The sequence below is a fragment of the Octodon degus genome, unplaced genomic scaffold (assembly GCF_000260255.1).
Source record: "Octodon degus isolate 3935 unplaced genomic scaffold, OctDeg1.0 scaffold00112, whole genome shotgun sequence".
Classification (NCBI taxonomy): domain Eukaryota; kingdom Metazoa; phylum Chordata; class Mammalia; order Rodentia; family Octodontidae; genus Octodon; species Octodon degus.
This window is the reverse complement of record NW_004524688.1, coordinates 5660912-5668860: the sequence shown is the minus strand read 5'-3', so window position 1 is coordinate 5668860 and position 7949 is coordinate 5660912. Positions and strand designations below refer to the sequence as shown.

The 7949-nt window shown below is 51.4% G+C and overlaps 1 protein-coding gene across 2 annotated transcripts in view; it reads left to right on the top strand.

The window, feature by feature from the left end:
* Positions 1-7949, top strand: part of Tbcd (tubulin folding cofactor D) — a 163195-nt gene that overhangs the window by 48259 nt on the left and 106987 nt on the right. The gene's annotated exons all lie outside the window — the stretch shown is intronic.

Sequence of the window (7949 nt, the reverse complement as noted above, 5' to 3'; positions counted from 1 at the left end):
ATGATGTAAAATTTCATTAAACAAAGTAATATGAATTCAACGGTGGTTGTTGTATTGCAAAATGTAATCTTCAAATTGGTTGTTTAGGTTACCAAATATAAACCTGTAAAATTGGTTAAAAAAGTTATAAGAAATTAAAAAGAAAAAAAAAAACTTTTAAGCATTCACTACTTTCAATAGACCAGTAGAGATCAGCAGTGTGTGTATATATATCCTTTTCACTTTCTTTTGTCCTTTTCCTCATCTCAGTTTTTCCTTCCCATTGAACAGATTCTTTCCCTCTCACAATTGTGCTTTATTTGTGCATTTTTTAAAATTTTTGTTGTTTGAGACAGGATCTTGTTATGTAGTTCAGGTTGGCCATAGATTCACCGTAGCCCAGGCTGGCCTTGAACTTGCAGTGATCCTCCTGTCTCACCTCCTGAGTGCTGAGATTACATGTGTGTACTACCATGTATTTTCTTTTTCTTTTTTTTTTTTTTTGGCGGAACTGGGGATTGAACTAAGGCCCTTGCGCTTGCCAGGGAAGCGCTTACTCTACTGAGCCATCTCCCCGGCCTTGCCATGTACTTTCTTTTAGTGCCAATGAGGAGGACAGGTTGTGTAAAGTTCCCTGAAGGGGCCAGGTCTGGGTGGCCAAGGCCAGGAAGCTGCGGGCCAGTGTTCTTGAGGGCACAAGCATCCTCCAGGGCTTCGGCTTATGGGCAGCCTCTCTGCTCTTTCCAGGAGCAGGGCCCCATGGAGTGTGTTTGAACGAGGCGCCTGGTGGCATCTCCCTGTCTTTCTGTCCTTCTGCTCCAGGGCTGGGTAGGGAATGGGGATGTGAGTGTGGCTGGGGTCCTGCTCTGTGCATCCTTATCATTTTGTCTGAGGGTGCTGACCCTTGAAGTATTGGGAAGCATTCCTGGTCCTTCCACTGTCCTTGTGGATAGGCCAGCGTGGCAGGCCAGCCCCCAGAGGCAGTCCTTTTGCCACAGGAGTGTCCCTGGGGTGCAACCTCATGTTACCTGGTGCCAGAACACATATGGCTGTGTCTGCCACACATCCCCTGCTCTATGTCTGATGTCTGGGTTTGCGTGTTCTGGACTTTGGAAGTATGTAGAATTGCAGAATACATGGCTTTTTGCATCTGGCTTCTTACACTGAGCACGGTGCCCTTGAGGTCCGTGCGCTGTGTATTGTGTGCATGCGCCATACTTTCTTTCTTTCTTCTTTTTTTTTTTAAAGTGATACCAAGGATTGAAATCATGGCCTTCATACTAAGCTGCATCACAGCCCTTTTTATTTTATTTATCTCTAAGTTACCCAGACTGGACTCAAGCTTGCAATCCTTCTCCCAGTGTGTAGGAATTACAGGCCTGAGCTGCCATACCTGACACTTCATTTCTTTTTATGGCCAAGTAATACTCCATTGCATGGCTGCTGTTGGCTTTTGTGAGTAATGCTGTTGTGAACTTTCACACAAATGTTTTTCTTTGAACTTAGGTTTTCGTTTTCCTTGGGTATATAACACGTTTTGTGGTGCTGCTGATGGAACCCAGAGCCTCACGCAAGCTAGGCACGTACTCTACCACTAAGCTACACCCCACCCCGTACAAGAGGTTTCTTTTTCTTAGCAATATTTTATTTCTGTTTTTATATAGTTGTGGCTGCATACCTGTCACACTGATGAAATATGAGGTACCTGCTTGTGCAGGGCAGTTTTGGGGCTTGCAAGTACGGGTAGCCTGGGAGGCCCTTGTTCTAGCTCTGTGTGGGGTGCCGCCTGAGGAGGATGTGATTATGGCTCACAGTTTAATTGCCACAGCGGAGGTCAGTACAGGCTGGGCCAACCTCAGGGGCCCTGGGGGTAGGGCTGAGGACATGCTCGGGCGCCCTCCGTGTCATGGGGCCACGCATCCTGGGGATGCCGTGAATTTGTGACATTGGTCGTTCTAGTAGAGATTGGTGGGTTGAGATGGTTAAACTGAAGGTTCGGCTCTTTAAGATTTTGGCATGAGTTTTGCTGAGAAGCCTGAGGTCAGGAGCACAAATGGAAGGTATGACAACATGTAGCCCAGCTGTTGCTCCACAGTGGCTCAGCCAGACTTGCCTGTTGTGTGGGTGCTGCCTGGGTGGGGGGCTGACCTCAGGCAAGGTGTGTTGGCTACCTCCACCCAGGCAGCTACTTGCCCTCTGGAGGGGCTCCCGGCATCCCCACAGTAGTTCCTCCAGCCCAGCCCTGGAGTTGTCCTCCACATTCTACCCTGGCCTTCCCATGGCTGCACAGAGGTCTGGGGCTCACAGGGTCAGAGGTTGCCTTGATTAGAGCTGGAGCCAGTGTGATTGCCCAGGGGCCTATAGGCAGGCAGAGCTGGTGGGGCCCATGCCCGGGCTGGGGGTGGGGTGGGGTGCGAGAGGTGGGGTTGCTGCTGTTAGCTGCCTCCTGGGGTGGAGCAGTGCCTGCTGGCCAGCATCCCTGCCTCATCCCCTCAGGTCTCAGTGGCCTTCTCAGTGGGGTTATGGGGCAGTGCCTTGTTTAGCTCTGCCTGCAGCTGCTTTCCTTCCTCTGAGCAGCGAGGTGCTTGTTTCTAGGTGGTTCCCAGGCTTCCTATTTCTCCCTCCCAGGTGGAGCCCCACACAGAGCCTAGATTGTCCTGGGACATGGGGGTCAGGCAGGCTGACCTGGCCCTGCCACCCATGTGCATGGGTTGGGATCCCTTTCAGTGGAGTTAAACCGGCAGTCATGGGGAGGTGCTGTTTATTAGGATGTTTTCAAGATTCCTATTCAGAAGGAGAGAAGTTGTCTTTTCTCTGTTTCTCCTGGGGTATAAAAAGGATTCCCAAAGGCTTAGAAAAGCTGAGCCTTCTACTACTCAGCTGGGCATGTGTTGGCAAGAGGTGAGGAAGATGCTGTTTATCATGCCGTTGGGGCCGAGCATTTCTGCACTTTGGCAACAGCTCCACCACTTTATCTGGAGAGATTTGCCCTGAGCCATGGTGAGCAATTGTCTGACGCAGCCAGCTGAAATCCTGGGAAGTGAATGAATGAAACCACCATGGAGCAACAGCCCTGGCGGCCTGGCTTCCTGCAGTTCCCAGCACCAGGCACATCCCTTGGAGAGCACTCTGGTGTCCTGCCACTCCTGGGAAGTCCAGTCTTCCAGAGCCAGGCCTTGGTTGCCTTTCTCCTCTGGAGGGTCAGCTGGGTCTGATCAAGGCTCGAGGGCAGGAGGAAATTGTGCTGAGCGGGCGGAGCGGTTTCGCCATGGGCCTGTCAGACCTGAAGGCAGAGGGCTGGGTGCCCTGTGCATGACGAAACTTGCAGGTGCATTGTGCTCGGTGATCACATGTTTCCTTTGATGCACTTGGCTTCGTTTTTATCCACCTGTTCATTAGTGTGGGTTAGGCGAAACAGGTGAACTCCGAACAAGTCCTGTCGAAACTAGGATTTTATTTCCCTGGAAGCCTCGTCTTCCCTAGTCCTCCCTCAGTGATAACTTTTGACTCTCGTGGGAGGGAAACCAGTGTTTAGCAGCTTTGTTTCATGGAGGCCCCTTTTACTCTCACTTTGTAGGATACTCTGGTTTAGTCCCACTTTGAGCATGAGGATTAATGCAAATTGAGGCAGTTTGAGGAAGGAAAACGCTATTAAAAATAAACACAGCTGTCCTTTAAATGCGCCATGTCTGTGTCTGTGTACCGACTGAGAGTTACGGTGTTGAAGGGTTTGCCTCGCAGCTGGCCACCATGTTCCCTAGGGTGTCTGGGGATGGGGCAGGAACAGATGCTGCCAACTGGGGCAACTGGTGGTGGGAAAATGGCCGTGAAACAGTGTTCTGTTTACTATCTGCTTGGATTGCAGCTTCTCTACCTGAAGTGTCTCCCCCCCTTTTTTAAAAAAAATTTTTTTATTGTTGACAGAAGTGGAAGTCTTGTTAAGGGGAGGAGGCACAGATAGCATTACGAGCCAGGAAAGCCCAGGATGACCAGTGCCCGCAGACTGGCCCTACCCCATTGTGTGGGCCCCTGCAGAGACAGGTGTTGAAGCCTCTCTGTTTTCTGTGTATGGTGGAAGGAAGAAAGGGAGGCAGGGGCCCAGGTATGGGTGGCCGTTGCCAGCGTACCTGCCTGGGCAGGTAGGAGTGGCCAGCAGCGTGTGCGTCTTGGACTGGATGTGTGTCTGCTGACTCAGGGACACAGGCTTATGGGGGTTTCTGTCTGCCATGTCAGTGCTGCCTGGCTGCTCTCTGCTAGCCGTGGGAGGTCACTGAGGGGATGATACCACCTCTGCCCAGCCCTCCAGAAGCTGCCCACGGCGCTGTCTTGGCCTTGGCTCCAGATGTGTGCTGGCCACGCCTTGGTTCCATCTCGCTGGCCCAGTTGTCCCATCTGGATAGGAAGTGACAAGCCTTTGTGGCCCTGGGGGAAAGCAGAGGCTGAGCGCCTGTCAGCCTCTTTGAGACCCAGAAGCTGGTCCGTCATCAAAAGTGTTTCCTACCTAGGTCTGGTGGCACCTCATGAGGGCTCCTGGGGGTCTGCTCCCCAGTCTTGCTCAGGTTTGGGTGTGGCCTGGGCATATTGTCCATGTGGCCCTATTCAATTGTGGGGCTTGACAGTATTTTGGGCAGGAAGTGTGCTGAAAGTGCGGTAATGTGTTGGTGGTGTGGTCCCGTGGGTTGGGTGTGGGTCCCTAAATGTGCCTTCTTGGTTTCTTGGTGGCTTTAGATGGATGGTGAGTGCTAAGTCCCTGTCGGTCAGTCCTTTTACATAGGGAGGGTGCTGTAAAAACAGGTCGTGTGCCACATAGAGGCAGCACAGGGTCCATGCTGGAAGGCGGGGGACTTGGAGGGTCATAGGCCTCACTTTCCTCATTACTAGAAAGAAAACATGTGGGCTGTGCTGAGCCGGTTGGAGCCGCCTGTGGCCTCTGCTGTGGGCCAAATGAGCACCCCTGCCTGCACCGGCCCATGAAGGTGCATGAAGCTGGCCATCCGCCACTTCCCTTGACTCAGCCCTGACATGCCACTGATGGCCCATCTCTGCTCTGCTCTGCCCTTGGCCTTTGTTTCTTGACTCTGTTCTTGGTTCTAGAGCCCTTTATTCTGTATTACCCATGGGCTCACCTGGAGGCCTCTGAACCCACAGTCCCAGCTTGTATCTGCTCTCCTGCTCTTCGTTCCTCTCAGCCTGACAGCAAGCAGGGGTGCTTGTGTGCTGGCCCCCAGAGCCCCATCTCTGGGGTGTGGACTGGCTCTCACTCATCCCCTGACCTGTCCAGAGTTCCCAGGGCTGTCTTCCCCATCTCACAGGCTCCTTCTCTTGCTCTACTTTGTCCTTAATCCATTGCCTTCTGCCTTTTGCACTTTTTAGGTGGAAGGGGGCCAGCAGTGTGCCCTGGGAGTGGTGGTTTTCCCTCTGACCTCAGGGCCATCCTTGCCTGCCAGGTCCCTGTAGCCATGTGCCATTCTGTGGCCTTTAGGGTAGGACTTTGCTTGAGAGAACTAGGAGTTGGAGGGGCCAGGGCAGTGATGGAGACAGAGCTTGAGGGGGGCCCTGGAGGTGAAGGCTGGAAGGCCTGCGAGGAGGTCTCTGTGAGCCCAGGAGATCCAGTAGCTTGAGCAGAGGGCTTGAAGGGCCGACCCCCTGAACCAAGGACCAGCACTGTCCTTGCACCTGTGTCAGTTAGGACACTCTGCTGAGGGGCCTTGTTTGTATGATCAGCTGAATCTGGTCATCACAGCCCTGGGATCTGGGCTGTGCAGCAGGACCCTGCGCATACAGCTTTGGACCATTCTTTCTCCCCGTTAGAGATATTTGGCTTCTTGGAACTGTCACCCTGAGCTTGACATCTCCAGTATGGCACACTGCCCACCTCTGGTGCTGGAGGGTGGCTCACACTGGGCTGGGCTGGGCTCCCAAGGAATGTGTCCTGTGTTGCTGCTGGATAGGAGGGTCTCTAGGCCTTTTTTGGCTCCTCTGACCCCTCGTGTGGCCCTTAAGATGTGAGCACACCCACCTGGAGACACAGGTATTGCACATTCATGGCCTCCACCTATTCTTTTCCCTCCCCGTTTCCCTCACTCAACTCCCATGGCATCTGCAGACCTGCTGGCTGAGTTCAGGGCCAGAGTGTGGCTTGCACCACCTGGGTGCTCAGGCTCTTCTCTGTCCTGCCTGGTCCTGCCTCTTGGTCTTAGTCCTCAGGATGTGGGAGATAGACAAGTTGCTCTTGTGCTTTGTAGTACTAGTCAGCTTAATGAGAGATGGTTTTTATTTATTTATTTATTTTTATTTAAAGAAGACCAGAAAGTGAAATAGGTGGTAATAACACAAATGAGAGAGGGGTCTGCAGTTGTCTTTCTGTGATGGGTACTATCCTCTTATCTTATGGAGTCTTTCTGGCTTTCTTTTCCTAATGTGGAAATTGCCATGTGTGACTTGCTCTTATAAATTGATTCTAAGCCTATGACATCTTTTTGCTTTCTTGTGTTTGAAATCATGTTATTGGCCAGGATGGTGTCTCATCAGTGCAGGGCATTCGGGCTTGTGCTTTGCTCTGTAGTCCATTTCTTCATCCTGCCCTCTTTCTGGGGCTCCTGCCCTAGAATGGTCACACCTGAGCCTTGGGCCTCTTGGCCCCCTATGTCTTGAAAAGTGGGGCTGGTTGGACAGTGAGCCCCAAAGTGACCCGAAGGTCCGATGATCTGGAACTTTGTCCAGAATAGAGTTTTGTATTTTAGGGTGTTCAGGGGCTCACTACTAGATCAGACTCGTAGTGATCCTCCCGTTCACTGCCTCTCAAGAGCTGGGATTATAGGTTTGTGCCACCACACCCAGTCCCAATTGCTGTCTCAGCATGCCCCAGGGGTGGGGCCAGCAAGGCAGGCCTGGGGATCAAAACCCCGTTCCCTGCTCCTGCTTGCAGGTGCTTTACTTCACTGAGCTATTTGGCTGGCCCAGAATAGAGTTCTGAGTTTCAGTTTGCGGTTTCATTACTGACAGGCTGGTAATGAGGTGAGAAGCAGTGCTTCAGGTGACAGAGGTGGGAGGTCACCATCCCTTGCTGTGTTTGGAGCTCTTTTATGCCTGTCATGGTAATTCTGAATACAACAAGCAGGGACCCTATGTGTTGGGGCTTAGCTAGGTCACGCTGGCGCCCACCTTACACACCGGCAGGCCTGGTGTTTCCAGGAGAAGACAAATGTAATTGCTTTAATCATTTAAACTTTTTTTTTTTTGTGTGTGTGTGTGTTTTGAGACAGTCTCACTAAGTAGCCCAGGCTGGCCTTGAATGAGCCTTCTGTCTCCTGACCTCCTGAGTGCTTGGCTGGCAGACACGTGCCATCATACCTGGTTTCATTTAAACAATTTTGTTGGAAGTTAATTTTTATTTCTGTGTCTATATACTTAAAATCCTTTATAATCTATTTGCTGCAGTTTTTTTTTTTTTTTTTTTTTTTTTGGTACTAGAGATTGAACTTAGGTCCTTATGCTTGCCAGGCAAGCCCTTATTCTACTGAGCTATCTCCCTGGATCCCTTGTTGCAGTTTTTATCAGCGATAATAGTACATTTTTGTGTTCTGGGTCTTGGCTGATTGTAATTAGCCATTTCCCCCAGCCATTGGAAACTTGGTTTCAGCACTTAAGCTCTGAAGCTCAGGACTCCAGAGGAGGAAGGGCCTCTCTTGCTTCTCATCACCTGCAGCTGGCCCAGGTGTGCCTCCTGAGGCTGACTGTGACAGTGGCCTGTTTCTGAGCGCTTCTGCCCAGCTGCTGTTTGTGGGGTACTGGGCCTTCAATCTCTCTCTCTCTCTCTCTCTCTCTCTCTCTCTCTCTCTCTCTCTCTCTCTTTCTCTCTCTCTCTCTCTCTCTCAGATGGGCCTGACATTGTAGTATTCTGGGCTCTCTGTTGCAGTGGAAGGTTCCTCCTCATGGTCTCTGCTGTGTGAAGGAGCTGGTCAGGTTTG